Source organism: Littorina saxatilis, linkage group LG17 (genome assembly GCF_037325665.1).
Source record: "Littorina saxatilis isolate snail1 linkage group LG17, US_GU_Lsax_2.0, whole genome shotgun sequence".
NCBI classification, from domain to species: domain Eukaryota; kingdom Metazoa; phylum Mollusca; class Gastropoda; order Littorinimorpha; family Littorinidae; genus Littorina; species Littorina saxatilis.
Window position 1 is genome coordinate 18,639,069 of NC_090261.1, and position 19,923 is coordinate 18,658,991.

The following is a 19,923-nucleotide window of genomic DNA, read 5'->3' on the forward strand; positions in this document are numbered from 1 at the left end:
AGCCAGTTGAAGTTGCCATTTGTTTTATATCCAATGCACGAGCTTTCTCTGCAGACACAGGATGTCTCAAATGGTTCAGTTTGGGAATTTTCAGTCAGTCTTCGCTAGCTTACAAAAGTGGTCTTTACATAAGGGATTGGTACTTTAATTGTCTTGATGACCCAAGCATTTTGAAGATGGCAAGCGGTATGGGAACGAGCCATTTGAGAATAGTCTGCAAGATTGACAGATCAAAAAGTTGTCACAAATGTACATATACCCCTAACAAATTTCTCCCCAGATTTAGACGTTTCATGAAAATGACCTCTGGCGCTTCCAAAAAGTCGGATTCCCGCCAAAAGTCAGAAGATTCCCATGTCTGAACACTAGCAATTGACGCTTCCTTCCACTATGCCATCTGAGTGTGGGCTTTGTGCAGGCGATTTTGGGATGCATTTTTTTCTTTTTTCTTAGACAAATGTATTTGATGACGTCATATCCTGCTTTTTGTAAAAGTTGAGGCCGCACTGTCACGCCCTCATTTTTCAACCAAAGTGATTGAAATTTTCGTCAAGCAATCTTTGACGAAGTCCGGACTATGGGATTGCATTTCAGCTTTGAGGCTTAAAAATTAGTTAATTAGTTTGCTCATTAAAGTTGTCATTAAAATCAATTTTTCGCAAACATTTTAAATGGATCGCATCATATTCTTCAAATTCTGAATCTAAAAATATATACATATGTCATGTTTACTCTTAAAATGCGACCACAATTAACGAAAATAGGTTAATTAGTACTATGACTAAAATTTAAGAAGATCCAAAAATGATTTCATCTATTCTTTATCATTTCCTGATTCCAAAAAATATAGATATAGTATGTTGTATTTGAAAAAAAAAAGCCCTGAAAGTTAAAGAAAATACAGAAAAGCTCGCTTTCCTGCTTGGCGCAATACGCTACCGCTATTCTGGCTTGTCAATTTCACCTCGTTTTGCACATGAAAATCTTTAAAAACCTAAAAGGAATGTGCAAACCCTGCATATGAGCCTGTGCCAGAACGTGCTCTATGTTACCCAAGTCAAGTTTCAGCATCCATATCTTGCTACGTTTGCAGGCATTCACAATATTTTTTTCATGTTTCCGAGAAGACATACACTCTTCAAAAAAAGTTAAGGATCGGTTGAAAAAACGGATCTAATTATAAAAAATTGCCAACAAATTAAACATCGACATAATAATTAAAAGATTAATGTGTTTGAATTAACAAATGAACAATGATTCTTGACCTAGAATTTTGTTTGGCAGGCAGAGTTATTTCCCTTTGTGGGACTTCTCAAAAGCTTCTGCATTTTGGAAGAAAAAGGTGTTTTTTGTAGCCCCATGAAATTTGCGGAACGCATGCCAGGGCAAAAGGTTGTGATGAACATCGCTCACCAGCTTGTGTTTAAAGGTTGACACGCTGACACAATTATGAACAGTAGCAACATGCCCCCACGAAGAACTTTCTTTATTTCTTTATTTGGTGTTTAATGTCGTTTTCAGCCACGAGGGTTATATCGCGACGGGGAAAGGGGGGAGATGGGATAGAGCCACTTGTCAATTGTTTCTTGTTCACAAAAGCACTAATCAAAAATTTGCTCCAGGGGCTTGCAACGTAGTACAATATATTACCTTACTGGGAGAATGCAAGTTTCCAGTACAAAGGACTTAACATTTCTTACATACTGCTTGACTAAAATCTGTACAAAAATTGACTATATTCTATACAAGAAACACTTAACAAGGGTAAAAGGAGAAACAGAATCCGTTAGTCGCCTCTTACGACATGCTGGGGAGCATCGGGTAAATTCTTCCCCCTAACCCGCGGGGGGGCCCCACGAAGAAAACTGAGCGATTTGGATAGAGGAAGGGCAATAGGATGGCTACAAGACGGTGTTGCTGCCAGGCAAGTGGCCCAGAGGCTTGCAGTGGCTCCCTCTGTCATCATCAGACTAAAACAGAGATTCCACGCAACTGGAAGAGTGCAGGAGCGACAACGTTCTGGTCGGCCCAGAGTCACCACACAAAGAGAGGATCGCTTCATTCAGAGGCAGGCCATGCAACAAAGAATGGCTACGGCAAACAACATTAGGCAACGCCTACAACCGACCACCAACACTGTTGTTAGTGGTCAGACGATCCGAAACCGCTTACACAACTTTGGCTTGTGTGCAAGGCGTCCAGTCCGAGGAACAACCCTGACTGCTCATCACCGAGCAGCTCGCCAAGCCTGGTGCACTCAACATGTGAGGTGGCAACGTCAGCAGTGGGCTCAGGTGTTGTTTACAGATGAGTCCCGCTTTTGCTTGGAACCTGCTGATGGTCGCATCCGAGTGTGGAGGCGTCGCGGAGAGCGCTTCGCAGAAGGCGCTGTTCTGGAACTACAGCGTTTTGGCGGAGGCTCTGTGATGGTCTGGGGAGGGATCAGCACATGTCTAAGGACACCTCTGTACCATGTAGTGGGCAACTTGACCGGTGTCCGCTACTAGAATGAGATCCTACAACCCTTGGTCGTTCCAGCCCTCCAAGCGATCGGCCCTCGTGCGATTCTTCAGGATGACAACGCACCTCCCCATCGCTCTGCAGCTACAACCTTTGGTCGTTCCAGCCCTCCAAGCGATCGGCCCTCGTGCGATTCTTCAGGATGACAACGCACCTCCCCATCGCTCTGCAGCTGTAAACACCTTCATCCAGCAGGCTAGGGTCAACAGGATGCTTTGGCCAGCCAACAGCCCGGACCTGAACCCCATAGAGCACATGTGGGACGAGCTTTGTCGTTGGGTACAGCAACATCACCCTCCTCCTGCCAATCTGGGTCAACTGCTGCAATGGCTCCAGCTGGAGTGGAATGGAGTTCCCAGAGCATTCATATGCAACCTGATCCACTCCATGCGCCAACGATGTGTTGAATGCCTGACACACAACGGAGGGCACACCAGACCTGTCAACCTGTACGGTTTTCCCGTATTTTGTATGGGATTAACTCAAATTTTGGTGTGTACGGCGTACAACGCCTAGCTGTACGGGTAAACCAAATTGTACGGGAATTGTACGGGAAAATTCAAAACCCGAACAAAGATTCGAAACCGATCATCAGATTCGTTTCTGTTTAGCAGACGACAACAACTAACAGAAAAAGACTGTAACTGAGCTTGTGCGCATGCGCAGAAGGTATCATAGAGGGCGCTGTGGCCCAATCCGCTACTTCCGTGTCGCGAGATTTGGTCTTTGTTTTCACAACTTACTTCAGCGACAGACAACGATTCGCGTCACTTTTCGTGCTACAACTGAAGATGGAGAGGCCAGCGAAGAAAAGAAAGAAAGCCGAACATGGTCAGCACATGTCGGAGTGGGAGAAAACGTACTTTGGTGTCGTGCGATCATCGGACAAGGGAAAGGAGTACAGTTTGTGCGTGCCATGTGGCTCGCACATCAAAGTGAAAGTTGCTGCTTCTGGTCACCACGACTTGAAGCAGCATTTTGAAACGGCGGTACACAAACAATCATTGATTCGTTCGAAACAGTTCAAGCCTGTGAACCAACATTTCCAGAAACGAGACAGCCGCCTTCCAACGGAAGAAGATGTGACGCAAGCCAATGCCATGAAACCATTACCACAGTCAATCTGCTTGCCACGGCAAAGTCAGCTACTGCTACCTACAACAAGTGTCATGCTTGAAGTGATCTAGTGAGACTGGACTGTGATTTTTCCTGGTGAACCGTAGTACAAAGTAGTTGTGTGGGTGTGACTGTGTTATACATTTAAGCTTAAAGTGATCTGGAAAGATTGGACTGTGATTTTTCCTGAACAGTAGTACAAAGTAGTTATGTGGGTGTGACTGTTATACATTTAAGCTCAAAGTGATCTGGTGAGACTGGACTGTGATTTTTCCTGGTGGACAGTAGTAGTTGTGTGAGTGTGACTGTGTTATAAATCTAAGCTTAAAGTGATCAGGTGAGACTGGACTGTGATTTTTCCTGGTCAGTGGACAGTAGTAGTTGTGTGGGTGCGTTTTACAGTAGTTGTATGTATTTATTAATGCTAAATCAGATGTGTTTTATGAATACAAAATAAATGTTGAGTATTTACCAGCTGGTCTTTCTTCTTTTTTATGTCGTGCGAGTGAATTGCGAGTCTTGCGTGTGAACTCAGGTTTGCATGTGTTCATTTTTTGGGAGTGTGTAAGGGATTGTTGCCCTGATTACAGTTTTTAATCATATTAGTACAGGTTGGCCTTGGAAGGGGTTGACAGGTCTGGCACACACGTTATTGACACTGATTCACATTGTTGTGAATTCCATTTTCGAGGGTTGTCACGTTTGACACACTCAAGCTAAATTGTCGCTGCCGCGATCAATCTTTCCTTTGTTTGACATTACTCCTTGGTTGTTCAATTATATAAGAATAAGAACCGCGGCAGTGTGTTGAAACTGATGTAAAATTGTAGCCAAAAGCGTCAGTTTTCACGATGAAACTTGACTCACTCATTCAACTTGGGGACAACTGCACTACGGACTGTCCACAGAGTTGAGTAATTTAGGACACGTACTCCACTACTCACCTTCAAACTTCACTGACAGGATTCTGAGAATTTATTGATTCAAACGAACGCCGCGTGGTTGTATATCGCGTCATTCGGTCACGGATCGGGGAAAACCAAGAACAATTCCAGATTTCAAAAACCGCCATTGTTAGCTAGACCGAAAATGTTACACACGCTTTGCATACGTACATCGCAAAATGACATGACGTCACCACAACTTTCGGTTTTGGTTCGATGATCGGATTGCTTTCATAACGTTTCTGTAACTTTGCCTGTTTAAAAGGTAGGAGTTCCTGCACAGTTCTTTGCTAAATGAAACAGACATCTGGCCAATGACCTTTATCTATTCAAAATAAAGTACAGTCGCGAATATGTCAACAGGGGAAATAACGCTTGCGGAGAATGGAGCCTATTTGAGCAGACGACATCGCAGTTGCGATGTGCTCGTCAACTGTTTGCTCAATTTCCAAAACAATATCAAGGTTTGCACAGTTTTGAACTTCTTCTTGGGAATAAGAAAGTCGCATTTGACCATGATTTGTCAGTCGTATGTCGGGTTAAGGAGGTAGTCGTAGTACAGAGGATGTAAACAGAGTAAAAAGGATCGGTCATGAAATTTAAAGTCCTAACTTAGAGGAAGTCGTAATAAGGAAGGTCATAATAGGGAGGCTCTACTGATTTAGTGATACTTTCCATTCATTTATGTACACAAAATCGAAAATTTCAATAGTAAATTTTCATTTGATTAATAACCTTACCCAATTCTCATAAATGCATTGACTTCAATCTCACATGCTAGATGTCGAAACACTACTCAAATTACCTGCCCTTGTAAGGGCGGTAACCAAGCTAAACAAGAAGGGCAAAGCCCATACGACTCACATGCTTGACCTTGACCTTTACATAGCAATGACATCATACACTAAGAACTGCTTTACACATTTTTCCTACCAAAATACATGTGACCTTGACCTTGTCAAGGTCATCCAAGGTCATGCAACACAAAGCTGTTAATTCAAGACATAGGAAGTACAATGGTGCTTATTGGCTCTTTCTACCATGAGATATGGTCACTTTTAGTGGTTCACTACCTTATTTTGGTCACATTTCATAAGGGTCAAAGTGACCTTGACCTTGATCATATGTGACCAAATGTGTCTCATGATGAAAGCATAACATGTGCCCCACATAATTTTTAAGTTTGAAACAGTTATCTTCCATAGTTCAGGGTCAAGGTCACTTCAAAATATGTATACAATCCAACTTTGAAGAGCTCCTGTGACCTTGACCTTGAAGCAAGGTAAACCAAACTGGTATCAAAAGATGGGGCTTACTTTGCCCTATATATCATATTTAGGTGAGGTATTGAATCTCAAAAACTTCAGAGAAAATGGGAAAAATGGGAAAAATAGCTGTTTTTTAGACAACATTTATGGCCCCTGTGACCTTGACCTTGAAGCAAGGTCAAGATGCTATGTATGTTTTTTGGGGCCTTGTCATCATACACCATCTTGCCAAATTTGGTACTGATAGACTGAATAGTGTCCAAGAAATATCCAACGTTAAAGTTTTTCGGACGGACGGACGTCCGGACGGACGGACGGACGGACGACTCGGGTGAGTACATAGACTCACTTTTGCTTCGCATGTGAGTCAAAAAACAGACGCCATAGCTGTTGCTATGACGTGCCCATACTTGGTTACCCATAATACCCCGCACGCCACATGGGCGCCGGCATCCAGAATAATCATTTGAGACTCTCAAAATCCCTCAGGAAATTAAGTAGCGGGGAAGGTTGGGAGGGTATTAACTATGAGAATTGAGTAAGTATATTAATCAAATGAAAATTTACTATTGAAATTTTCGATTAAATGACATATTCTTACCGCAATTCTCATAAATGCAGATTCCTCCTAAAGGCGGAGGGAACTTACTTATGCCCCTGAGAGAACCTGTCCTGCTGCGAGGGCAAGGAACTGGCCCCGTCAAGTCGACTGCAGGAGATGTCCCGGAGGTAAAATGTAATGAACACGTCATCAGACCTCCAATAAGCTGTTTGCATAACCTCGCCTAGGAAACCAGGGCCCGTATGCTTATGGGGGAAGTTCGCGACAACTCCCGAAGTTTTGAGTGACATCGGAAGTACTTGCCTCACTTTCGTATGCATGGGCCGGAAAAAGGGTTTACTTCGAAGCAAAGCGAGGGAGTAACTCAGGGTATTTTGCGACTACTTCTAAAGTTTTGAGCGACATCGGAAGTACATCCTCACTTTCGCATGCATGGGACGAAAAAAGAGTTTACTTTGGAAGCTAACGAGGAAGTAAATGAGGGTAAATGTACTACAGCCAGACCCAGTAGTAAACACGCTACTTCCACAGTTTCTCAGTGCAAAAAGGCAGGGCTTTTCTTCAGTTTTTCATATCAAACCAAGCTGACGCAAATGAAAGTCCCAAAGAGAAAAAATAGAAGGAAAAGTCGTATCTTGTGCATGCATTTCGTGCAAATTTCCCTGAATACAAACCTGAGTTGCCAGCTTTGACTTTTGTTTGTTCTGGGTTATTGGCCACCACTCTTTCATTCCTGCTTATACGAGGGGGTTACTGTGTGTGTGTGTGTGTGTGTGTGTGTGTGTGTTTGTGTACGTGGAGGTGTGTGTGTGTGTGTGTGAGGGTTGAGTGTAAGTTTCTGCTGTTGTTTTTGTCATTGCTTTATGTGTGTGTGTGTGTGTGTGTGTGTGTGTGTGTGTGTGTGTGTGTGTGTTCGAGTGTTGAAGCGTAAGTTTCTGTTATTTTTTTTGTCATTGCTTTGTGTGTGTGTGTGTGTGTGTGTGTGTGTGTGTGTGTGTGTGTGTGTTTGTATGTATTTGTGCGAGTGCCTGCCTGCCTGTGTGTGCGTGCGTGCGGGTAAAATTGTGCGTCTGTTCCTTCATACGTTTGTTTGTGTGTGCGTGCGCGTGTGTGTGTGTGTGTGTGTGTGTGTGTGTGTGTGTGTGTGTGTGTGTGTGTGTGTGTGCACGTGCGTGCGTGCATGTGTAGTTGTGCGTCTGTTTATTCATTCGTTTGTTTGCATGCACGCGCGCACATGTGTGTGGGGGGGGAGGGGGGTGTGTGTGTGTGTGTGTGTGTGTGTGTGTGTGTGTGTGTGTGTGTGTGCATGCCTGTGCGTGTATCTGTTTGTATGTATTTGTGCGAGTGCCTGCCTGCCTGTGTGTGCGTGCGTGCGGGTATAATTGTGCGTTTGTTTGCGTGCGTGTGTGTGCGTGTTTGTGTGTTTGTGTGTGTGTGTGTGTGCGTGTGTTCGATGGTGTGTGTGTGTGTGTGTGTGTGTGTGTGTGTGTGTGTGTGTGTGTGTGTGTGTGTGCACCCCCATCCCCCCTTACCACACACTATTATGAGCTGAGTATTTGTGCCTCGATATTTTATTGATGTTCTTACGTTTTATGTTGTTTATTATGATTCACCACACCCGAGTTTCTCGTAATTGAGATAATACAGTGTTCTATGTCTATGTCTATGTCTAACACACATGCACACACGCGCGTAGGCTAAACAAATCCAATCTTGACTTTCAACTTTATATAAACATTATAATTATCCTGTTCACAATTAACGAGGACAAACAAAATTTACAAATACCAAAGTACAACAATTTATCTTGACGCCTATTGTTCTTCAATACAGACTAGCGTAAAGGCGTTCAAACCAGTGCCCAACAAAAAGAGAAACATCAATAAGAAGAGTCAGGTGGCAATCCAGGAGCTGAAACAGATGGTGGATGAAAGAAAAATCCGGATTGTGCCTGCTGATAAAGGTGGAGCGGTTGTGGTTCAAGATTGCTCTGACTATACCAAGGAAGCAATGCGTCAACTCAATGATCCTACTACCTATGAAACACTATCCTCAGACCCGACAAAAAACATTGCGAAAAAATCCAATGACTTTCTGACTGATCTCAAGAACCAAGGACACATTGACAGTAATACATATAAGTGGGGATTGCTGGACACTGAAAACATAAAATGCCATACTTTTTATCATTTGCCCAAAGTGCACAAGAGACTTGACAATCCTCCGGGACGTCCGATTGTTTCAGGCATTGGAGGTCCCACTGAACACCTGTCCAAGCTAGTGGACCACTGGCTTCAGCCAATTATTCACCAGCTTCCCTCCTTTGTGAAGGATACAACACACTTTCTCAAAATTGTAGAAGAGTGGAAAGAAACCTATGAGCCTTTGCCTGAGGATGTACTCATTGTCACTATTGATGTGGTTGGGCTGTACACTAACATTCCTCATGAGGAAGTGGGTCCTGCTATACAGGCAGCATTGAACCAGTACGACGCAGCACCTCAGTCACCACCGCTTGATCTACTGGTCCCGATCATTGAACATGTCCTCCAAAACAACGTGTTCCAGTTTGACGGCGAAATCTACAAACAGAAGTTCGGGACAGCAATGGGAACACCTATGGCACCCACAATAGCTAACATTTTCATGGCCTGGATAGAGGAAAGAATTTTGAAAAACTCACCATGGACCATCCACAACACATGTTGGAAAAGATTCATTGATGATGTGGCGATGCTGTGGTTTCACGGAGAAGAACAACTGAACCTGTTTCTGAAGTGGATTAACACGCTGCACCCATCCATAAAGTTCACAGCCAACTACGGTGCACGCAACATCCCATACCTGGACGTGAACCTCAGCATCGCCGACAACTCCATCGTCACCGATCTTCACACCAAACCCACAGATGCCAACATGTGTCTGCCATTCAATAGCTGCCATCCAAGACATTGTACAAGGTCCATCCCCTACAGCCAGTGCCTGCGGATCAGACGAATCTGCTCTTCTGAAGAAAATTTCCAAAAGAGATCACAAGAACTGAAAGAAAAGCTCTCAAAAAGAGGCTATCCGAAGCCTTTATTGGAAGAAGCCATCAAAAAAGTAGCAGCGATACCCAGAAAAAACACACTAAACTACAAAGAACGACAACAGACAGACCGTGTGCCCATCATCATTACCCACAACCCTGCAAACCCACCTCTGTCCCAGTGGCTCAAAGACTATTTGCCCATCCTACACTCAAGCAGCAGAATGCAAAAAGCAGTCCCCCAGCCGCCAATAGTAGGTGAACGTAACTGTAGAAATCTCAGGCGTATTCTAATGCCCAGCAAAATGCCATCAAAACAGCAGAACCTGCAACAACCCGATGATCACCAGCACCAGCAACAACAACCTGGTGACCTACAACAGCAGCAGCAGCAACATGAGGATCCACAGCAGAAGCAACATGAGGATCCACAGCAGCAGCAGCAACAAGAACCTAATTGGTCACGGCTCAGAAATGGCGTCGAACTCCACCCTTGCCCCATTCAAACGCCCCACACGCTCAGTTATGGTTTATTCTACCTTTGAAAGTACTGACACGGGGTGCAGATATGAATACAGTTACTATTCTGGTAGAAACCGAAAGGTTTGATGACTTTGTTTTCGAGCAAGGCGCAATAGTAGAGTGAATTTACGTCGATTTTTGGGCCGGAAGTTGGGACACTTTTTTACTTGGTGTCGAAACGTCGTATTTGTGCGTACTACACACACTGCTTGGATAAGAACTTGATGGAGAGGGAAAGAGAAGGTGTTAGTTATTGTTTACATACTGCACGATAACCAGTACCTCACCCCAACAGTCGGCTGAGATCAAGTTTAGATCCAACGGTGAGTATGTTACTTTTCGTGTTTGGAGTCACGTAGGCAGTTTTAGCTTTTGCCGCGCTTTTAATAATGATGACAGACGTTGAACTAAGCGATAAACTTGGACAAGAAAGAACAATCTACTACTTAAAACAAAAAATATGCACAAACACAGAAGACAAAGCAATGAAAATAAGTCTTAAGTTCGTTGTTGTGTACTTTCGTGTTACCGCGAAAAGTAACAACGTAAATCAAAGTTGTTTATCGACATGTTCCTGACTTCCAACGATGGAAACAACTGTTCTATCGTCTGCTACAAAGTTGCATTGACTGTCTCGAACTCAGAACTCAGTGTGGCATGGAGGAGATGGACGTAAACGGCCAAGGTAAAAACCACTGGTTTTTCGTTGTATGTAACGTACTCACCTGCAGTTTGAAACACTGTTATTTTCACTAAATAACAACTTACTTCCTTTTTTTTTCATCTGAAAGTTAGAAGTGTTATTGTGATTTGTTTTGATAAAATTTGCATTTTTTAGGACAAAGATTTTTCTTTATTTTGATTTTTAAAGACATATGTTTGAGACGATTCAACCAATTTCCCAAGTTATTCAGCGTTCATGTCATTGCATGTGTTTTTTCTGGCCTTTTCTATAGTCTTTCCATACAGTTCACCTTGTGCTTTGTTTTCATGCCAATTTAATGAAATAAATTACAGGAAAAAGAAATATATGTTTTTTTACATTGAGTGCGTTACTCACACCACTCGCACATCGTGAGAGGTAACACACTCCAATCGTTTGTAGAGTTATCTTGAAAATTATTTAAATCTTGCTGGAACAAAGTAAGGAATGAATCAAGTAAACAGAAAATGATGTCTGCGTTTATTGTTTTGAATTAGAGTGGTTTTTTTTAGGAACAGTGTTGAGTGTGTTACTCACACCACTCGCACATCGTGAGAGGTAACACACTCCAATCGTTTGTAGAGTTATCTTGAAAATTATTTAAATCTTGCTGGAACAAAGTAAGGAATGAATCAAGTAAACAGAAAATGATGTCTGCGTTTATTGTTTGAATTAGAGGTTTTTTTTTAGGAACAGTGTTGAGTGTGTTACTCACACCACTCGCACTTCGTGAGAGGTAACACACTCCAATAGTTTGTACAGTTATCTTGAAAATTATTTAAATCTTGCTGGAACAAAGTAAGGAATGAATCAAGTAAACAGAAACTGATGTCTGCGTTTATTGTTTTGAATTAGACGATTTAGAGGTGTTTTTTTTAGGAACAGTGTTGAGTGTGTTACTCACACCACTCGCACATCGTGAGAGGTAACACACTCCAATCGTTTGTAGAGTTATCTTGAAAATTAATTAAATCTTGCTGGAACAAAGTAAGGAATGAATCAAGTAAACAGAAAATGATGTCTGCGTTTATTGTTTTGAATTAGAGTGGGTTTTTTTAGGAACAGTGTTGAGTGTGTTACTCACACCACTCGCACATCGTGAGAGGTAACACACTCCAATAGTTTGTACAGTTATCTTGAAAATTATTTAAATCTTGCTGGAACAAAGTAAGGAATGAATCAAGTAAACAGAAAAGGATGTCTGCGTTTATTGTTTTGAATTAGAGTGTTTTTTTGACTCACATGCGAAGCAAAAGTGAGTATGTACTCACCCGAGTCGTCCGTCCGTCCGTCCGGAAAACTTTAACGTTGGATATTTCTTGGACACTATTCAGTCTATCAGTACCAAATTTGGCAAGATGGTGTATGATGACAAGGCCCCAAAAAACATACATAGCATCTTGACCTTGCTTCAAGGTCAAGGTCGCAGGGGCCATAAATGTTGTCTAAAAAACAGCTATTTTTCACATTTTTCCCATTTTCTCTGAAGTTTTTGAGATTCAATACCTCACCTATATATGATATATAGGGCAAAGTAAGCCCCATCTTTTGATACCAGTTTGGTTTACCTTGCCTCAAGGTCAAGGTCACAGGAGCTCTTCAAAGTTGGATTGTATACATATTTTGAAGTGACCTTGACCCTGAACTATGGAAGATAACTGTTTCAAACTTAAAAGCACATGTTATGCTTTCCTCATGAGACACATTTGGTCACATATGATCAAGGTCAAGGTCACTTTGACCCTTATGAAATGTGACCAAAATAAGGTAGTGAACCACTAAAAGTGACCATATCTCATGGTAGAAAGAGCCAATAAGCACCATTGTACTTCCTATGTCTTGAATTAACAGCTTTGTGTTGCATGACCTTGGATGACCTTGACCTTGAGTCAAGGTCACATGTATTTTGGTAGGAAAAATGTGTAAAGCAGTTCTTAGTGTATGATGTCATTGCTAGGTTTAGTTATTTGACCTTGACCCTGAAGGTCAAGGTCATGTAAAGGTCAAGGTCAAGCATGTGAGTCGTATGGGCTTTGCCCTTCTTGTTACAATTTACTTTGAAGGATTGGTAATTTTCAGTTCTTTGAGTACTTGTTTGATCGTTGTTTTGTTTATTGGTGTTCATGTAACACACACACTTGCCTAGGGTACCGAGATATGCAGATTATTGCTGTCGGAATGTGTCAACAATAGTTTCAATAGTTGTGTAGCAACCATGGTGTCATTCTTATAATTAATTTCACAATTAACTGAATGCACTGAATATGAACAACGTTTTGTTCATGTTATGACAGTGTTTTGTAACACACTCATTGGCGAATAAACAGCATTTTCCTTGATAACTTCAAAATCCGCCTTCAACCTAAGATTTTTTTGTTGGGTTTATCAAGTTTTTTTGTACAGTGTATTGTTTTCATTACCAAGTGGATGGATATATGCTTTATACCTTACAAAATAATGTGAAGTAAGACTTTTTTGGTGAAATGTAACACACTCAGTGTTAAAAGTGAGAAAATCTTCTCTGTATTGTGAATTGGAGCATGGTAGAAGTCATAAGACATCATTGTCAGGTTGTTATGGTTTTGCTCTTTCATTTTTCATTCTTTTGCATGCATTTTTCATGTGAATATCTTGACAGTGTCCTAAAGTTTGATTTTTTTGGTGAAATGTAACACACTCATTGGAAACTTTTAGGAATGACTTGACAGATAACTGATAATGGGAATAACGGGTCCGGTATCATTGATGCATTTCAACTCTTTACTATTATGTACTTGTTTCTCTTCCCATTACATGTATTTCTAAGGTTGTGTGTGTAAAATAAATAGGAATTTAGCAGTTTTGAATGTCTGTGTTGTGAGACACAGAAAGTTGATTTTTGTTTGAATACATTTTCACATCTTGTTCTGATTTGATTTTTTTTGCAGACTGTCCGTATGAAGTGTGTGGAACTAAGAATTGATTGACTGCTGAAACAGTAATCTTTTCAGTTCTTTGAGTACTTGTTTGATCGTTGTTTTGTTTATTGGTGTTCATGTAACATACACACATTCCTAGGGTACCTAGATATGGAGATTATTGCTGTCGGGGAATGCCACTTTTCACAAATGAAGATCAAGGTAGATACTAACTAATGCAGTTAACTTTTATTGTGTAATAGGTTTACTGTTAACTGTATATTAGAAAACAATGTGTGACACGGTGTTATGTAACACACTCCAGTTAAAATTTAAAATGCAATTCATTCCGCAGTAATTGATGAAAATACATTGTTACTGCCCAGACACAACTAAACACATAAACAGTTTTGCTGGACCCCAAAATGGAAAGTAATCCAAGAGTTTGTATTTGTGACTCAAGTGTCCCACAAATTCGACACCTTTTCTGAGCCATGACCAATTACCAACATCAACAAGAACCTGATGAACAACAGCAGCAGCAGCAAGAACCTGATGACCAACAGCAGCAGCAACAAGACTCTGATGAGTTACAGCAGCAGCAACAAAAACCTGATGACCAACAGCAGCAGCAACAAGAACCTGATGACCAACAGCAGCAGCAGAGACATGAAGATCAACCGCAGCAGTGTGGTGTGTCTTCGTCTTTTGTGGGTGCTCCTTGCGTGGGGCGCGCCTCTTCACAATGCACTAGTAGCAACAATGGTGTTCACCAGAAGCCCTTTCACCAGCAAAATGGATGCTATAGGTGCAGTGGGAGGAGGTGTGTGTTGTGCGGGGGGCACTTGCAGGAGACGAGGACATTCCACAGTGTTGTTAATAGAGGTACACACAATATCAGAACTTTCATGTCCTGTGACACAACCAACTTGGTTTACCTAATTGACTGTGGCAAATGCAAAAAATGTCAGTATGTCGGCGAAACTGGACAGACACTTAAAAAACGTTTCTATGGCCACAGGCACAACATCAAACACTACAAAGATCATGCAGGACACACGGACAGTACATCAAAATATACACGAGAAGATACAATGGTCGCTAAACATTTTAATCTCCCTGGACATACACTAGCAGACATGCAATGCACAGCCATAGAAAAAATCCATGCAGAAGACATTGCTTTGAGAAAAAGAAGAGAAAGGTTCTGGAGACATCAGCTGCAGACCAATTTCCCTGACGGACTTAATGTGTTTGACTAATTGACTGTTGCTACCCTCTGTATTTGTTATTACGAGGCTGTTCGCGGATATAATGTTTGGATATTCTTCTATAATTATCCCTTTGTTGTTCGCAGCAGAGTACACAACGTCTTTTGACGCTATCAACAAGATAAACAGTGTCCTATGGCTATAAACTTATCAGCCTTGTAACATGTTAGCTCCCTGGATCGCATTCAACACCTGGAAGTATGTGTGTGTGTGCGTGTGGGAGTGAGTGTGCTCAAGTGTATGTGCTTGCAAACATATGACGTTTTACCTTTACTGCTTACTTTAGAGAGAGAGAGAGAGAGAGAGAGAGAGAGAGAGAGAGAGAGAGAGAGAGAGAGAGAGAGAGAGAGAGAGAGAGAGAGAGAGAGAGAGAGAGAGAGAGAGAGAGAGAGAGAGAGAGAGAACAATAGCAAATTTGCACGTGTTTTATCTATTTTTAGAATGACGTCATTTGTATTCTTACGTAATTTCCTTTCTGTTTTTACGTCATCGTTTGTTTTGATTCCATTACATGATTACTGAAGAAGGAGTTTTCACTCCGAAATATTTATTTCATTTTGGTGTTTGGGTGTTATTTTTTATTCTTTAACAATTTATCTTTTGTAAAAATTCGGACACACATTTCCCCAATTAATATGAAAGTCACTGAACTTATCTTCTTTTCACTCCACCTTATATCTTGATTCCCCAAACACTGATTGATTTCTGCCTTTTCAAATTTACCAGTGACCCAAACATTCGCTCGATCTAACCAACCTATTTTGTCCAAAACAGTTTTACTGATACACAATCATTAAAAAAAAGAAGAGGTTTAACATAACCGACTTCGCTACCACATAAACAAAAAATGTTTTATTCTCCCCAACATTCTGGTCAACAAAATCATTATTATAGACAGTCTATCAATTTCAAGACAATCATCACAGCTTTGAACCGACCCTTTCGTTCAACCAGGCAGAAGCAACAACTATAGTAAAAGCTACAGCGCGATCAACGTTCGCCCATTTACGAACTCGCGATGAGATTTCTTTCCTCTGGTCACCAAGCCTACCGTTTACAAACGCATGCGCACTAATTGGGATTCCCCCAATTTCCTCGACCTTGACCTCAGAACTCTCGAAGCCACTACTTCGGCTTTCAATTTAGCTCTTGCATACCGAGTAGCTGGCAACTTTGCTTCCGAAGTTCCCACTTTCAATGTTAATTTGCAGGGTCTCTCACTTGACATTATTATACGACGATATCGCTTCTTAAGGGTCATTACCCATCCAAAAGAAACCTCCAACGCATACTACAATTGCAGGACATTCCTGTTTTTAAGGCAGCTCATTGGGAAATGAGCTCAGACAGAATATCGAAGACGTGAAATGCGTCAATCGAGCAACTGTCGTAACTTGGCTACAATGAGACGGTCGGCTACCTTGCACCATAAACACGAACTGTGACGTTCTTGTTTAATTTAGGTGAAATGCTTGAAACAGAGTGGCTCAAAAGCGACAGTTCGATCAGATACTAACCGAAAACAACGAGCTCGAGTCATTCGGCGAAGGTGGCGTGCTTTCAAACCATCACGACTAAATAACTCATATTACATCTTATCATCACGCATATTTCACACGAGTTGCATGCTGCAGTGGTTACGGATTCGGAAATTCGATCCGGCGCTCTGGGTTTAAATGCCGCTGGGAGCAAAAAATGTTTTAATTATTTTTTTTTATTAATCTTTTTCTTTATAGGCCTAAATTGCATTCAGGCTGCAACACGCGGTTTTTGTCTCTGTGTTCATTTTTTTTTAATTGCGTAAAGAAACTGTCCTATGCTTTCACAAAAAATCCAATCTTGACTTTCAACTGTACATTAATATAAAAAGCAGGAAAAAAGAACAGAAAAAAAGATCAATAAAGATGGATGCTCCCCGATAACAACAAAAATAAAAAAAAAAAGAAAAGAAGAAGCTGCCTGCCAACTGAGATAAAAATGAACAAGTCGCGTAAGGCGAAAATACAACATTTAGTCAAGTAGCTGTCGAACTCACAGAATGAAACTGAACGCAATGCCATTTTTCAGCAAGACCGTATACTCGTAGCATCGTCAGTCCACCGCTCATGGCAAAGGCAGTGAAATTGACAAGAAGAGCGGGGTAGTAGTTGCGCTAAGAAGGATAGCACGCTTTTCTGTACCTCTCTTTGTTTTAACTTTCTGAGCGTGTTTTAAATCCAAACATATCATATCTATATGTTTTTGGAATCAGGAACCGACAAGGAATAAGATGAAAGTGTTTTTAAATTGATTTCGACAATTTAATTTTGATAATAATTTTTATATATTTAATTTTCAGAGCTTGTTTTTAATCCAAATATAACATATTTATATGTTTTTGGAATCAGCAAATGATGGAGAATAAGATGAACGTAAATTTGGATAGTTTTATAAATTTTTATTTTTTTTTTACAATTTTCAGATTTTTAATGACCAAAGTCATTAATTAATTTTTAAGCCACCAAGCTGAAATGCAATACCGAAGTCCGGGCTTCGTCGAAGATTACTTGACCAAAATTTCAACCAATTTGGTTGAAAAATGAGGGCGTGACAGTGCCGCCTCAACTTTCACGAAAAGCCGGATATGACGTCATCAAAGACATTTATCAAAAAAATGAAAAAAACGTTCGGGGATTTCATACCCAGGAACTCTCATGTCAAATTTCATAAAGATCGGTCCAGTAGTTTAGTCTGAATCGCTCTACACACACACACACACACACACACACACACGCACATACACCACGACCCTCGTCTCGATTCCCCCCTCTACGTTAAAACATTTAGTCAAAACTTGACTAAATGTAAAAAAAAGGAGAAAAAAAGTTCAACATAATCATTTATTTTTCTCCATAACATTCAGGTCAACAAAGTCATTGTCATAGCTAGGCAGTCATTCGATTCCAAGACAATCATCACAGGTTTGAACCGACCCTTGCGTTTAACCATTCAAAAAACAACAGCAATAACGCTGTTAGTACTACAGCGCGCACAACGTTCGCCCTTTTGAACTCGCGATGAGACTTGTTTCTTCTGGTCGCCAAGCTTACCGTTAACAAATGCATGTACTAGTTGGGATTCCCCCAATTTTCGCGACCTTGATCGAGTACTCTCGAAGTCAACACAACGGCGTTCATGCATAGGGAACAGTTAGAAAGTTAACTTCGGGAGTTCCCACTTTCAAAAGAGGCCTCTACTTCCAGTGTTTCTGACTTCCAGTTCATGCATACGGGCCCAGAACGCAACACAGCAAGAGAAGAAGCCCAGGCTCTGGACTCATGAACCCGTGCAGAGGACAGAGGGAGGACTGAACTCATAGGCCTGTCCTATGAGAGTCGCAAACGCCTCCTGTGAGAGCTAATTTAAAGATGTCTTTCACGTTTAGTGTTAAGAGATAAGAACAGGAGCTTTTGGCTCTTAGCTCCAATTGACTCGCCCGGAGCGAGAATCCTCCCGAGAGGAGGGACGTGAATCCCGGAGGAGATTGACCAGGTTTCTGATTGTTGGCAAGGAAATCAGGCCAAAAATGCAGTGAAACGGAACCATTAAGTTCAAAGGCTACATCCCCCAGCAACCCCGAGAGCGCATGGGTCTCGCTGCCCCTGAGGGCTGTGGCCAGGAGTAAGAGGAACAAAGTCTTACGCGTTAAGTTTAGCAAACTAGCCAGACGTAAAGGCGCAAATGCCGAAGAACGCAAAAAATTTCAAACCCCAAAACAAATCCCAAGCAGGGTCAGGGGTACGCCTTTTAACCTCTTGCAACGAGGACTTTGATCACGCCCACGATTGCGCCATGAACATCGATAGAGAGGCCAATTTGTTTCAAGGTAGCTGAGATCGCCAAACGCCTGACCCTCAGAGAAGAGGCCGAGCTGCCCGGAGCCGATAAGAAAAAGAGGTGATTAGCCACCTGGATTGAGCGGGGCGCTAAGGCGTTTAACCCATGCTCTAAACACCACTTGGCCCAAGAAGACCAATGGGAGGCATACACTGAGGAAGTGGAGGACCTATGTGCTTTCTGCACTCAGTCCAGCGTCAGAACGGAAGCACCCGAGTTCTGTAACGCTGTCAGCCCAACCTCCAGCCCTGTAGGCAGAAGGTCTGGGAACCTATGCTTCACTGGCCACATGGGAGCTGTCAGTAGAAGAGCCAGCCGTTCCGGCTCGGCTTTCCTCACGACTCCGCTGAGCAGAGGAAGGGGGCAAAATCGTAGGCCTGAGGGCCTGTCCACGAGCTCTCCATGGCGTTGCTGTGCCAAGCCTTTGAGTCCAGGAAAGGGGACCCGAAAATTGGCAGCCTCTTGGTAAACTTGGTAGCAAAGAGGTCTATCATAGGCTTTTCCCCTGAACCCACAGGCGCTGAAGAGCCCCTTGTGTGATGGTCCAATCCGTGTGCAAAACCTGAGAGGTCCTGCTGAGCGAGTCGGCCAGAGTATTGAGCCTGCCGGGGAGATATTTCGCTGAGATGTTGACTTGGTGTGAGTGGCACCAAATCAGAATCTCGCAAGCTCTGTCTGACAGGGAGCGAGATCTTGCTCCTCCCTGCTCGTGGACATAGGCAGCAACGGTAGTATTGTCCGTACCGGACATGCCTGCCTATGGCCAGAGAGAAAAGCTAGGAGACTGAGAGCTACTGCTCCTAACTCCAGGCGATTGATATGCCAAAGGAGTTGTGTCTGCGTCCACAGCCCCAAGACTGTGACTGCCAATGTGGGATCCTCATCCGAACAGAGACGCATCCGTGAAGAGGTCTAAGTCCGGAGGGGGCAATACCAGGGGAACCCCCTGAGCGATCCAATCGAATTCCAGCCACCGACTCGTCGTGTGACGGAACCAACCCTGGAGGAGGACACTCTTGTCCCAGTCCTGTGAGGCCGGGTCCCAAAGAGACTTGAGGGAAGACTGAAAAAGGTCTCTTTAAAACCCTCCCTTGAGGGACCAGCATGGCCATCGATTCCATCTGACCGAGGATCGAGGCTAAGACCTCGCAGAGGTCTGCTGTCGTGCCGGCGTGGCAGTGATAAGAGCCTGAAGCCTCTCCATTCTCTCCTGTGA

At 42.4% G+C, this 19,923-nt stretch overlaps 1 protein-coding gene across 6 annotated transcripts in view; it reads right to left on the reverse strand.

Moving 5' to 3' along the window:
* Window positions 1-19,923, reverse strand: part of LOC138952779 (ral GTPase-activating protein subunit alpha-1-like) — a 499,987-nt gene that overhangs the window by 264,587 nt on the left and 215,477 nt on the right. The gene's annotated exons all lie outside the window — the stretch shown is intronic.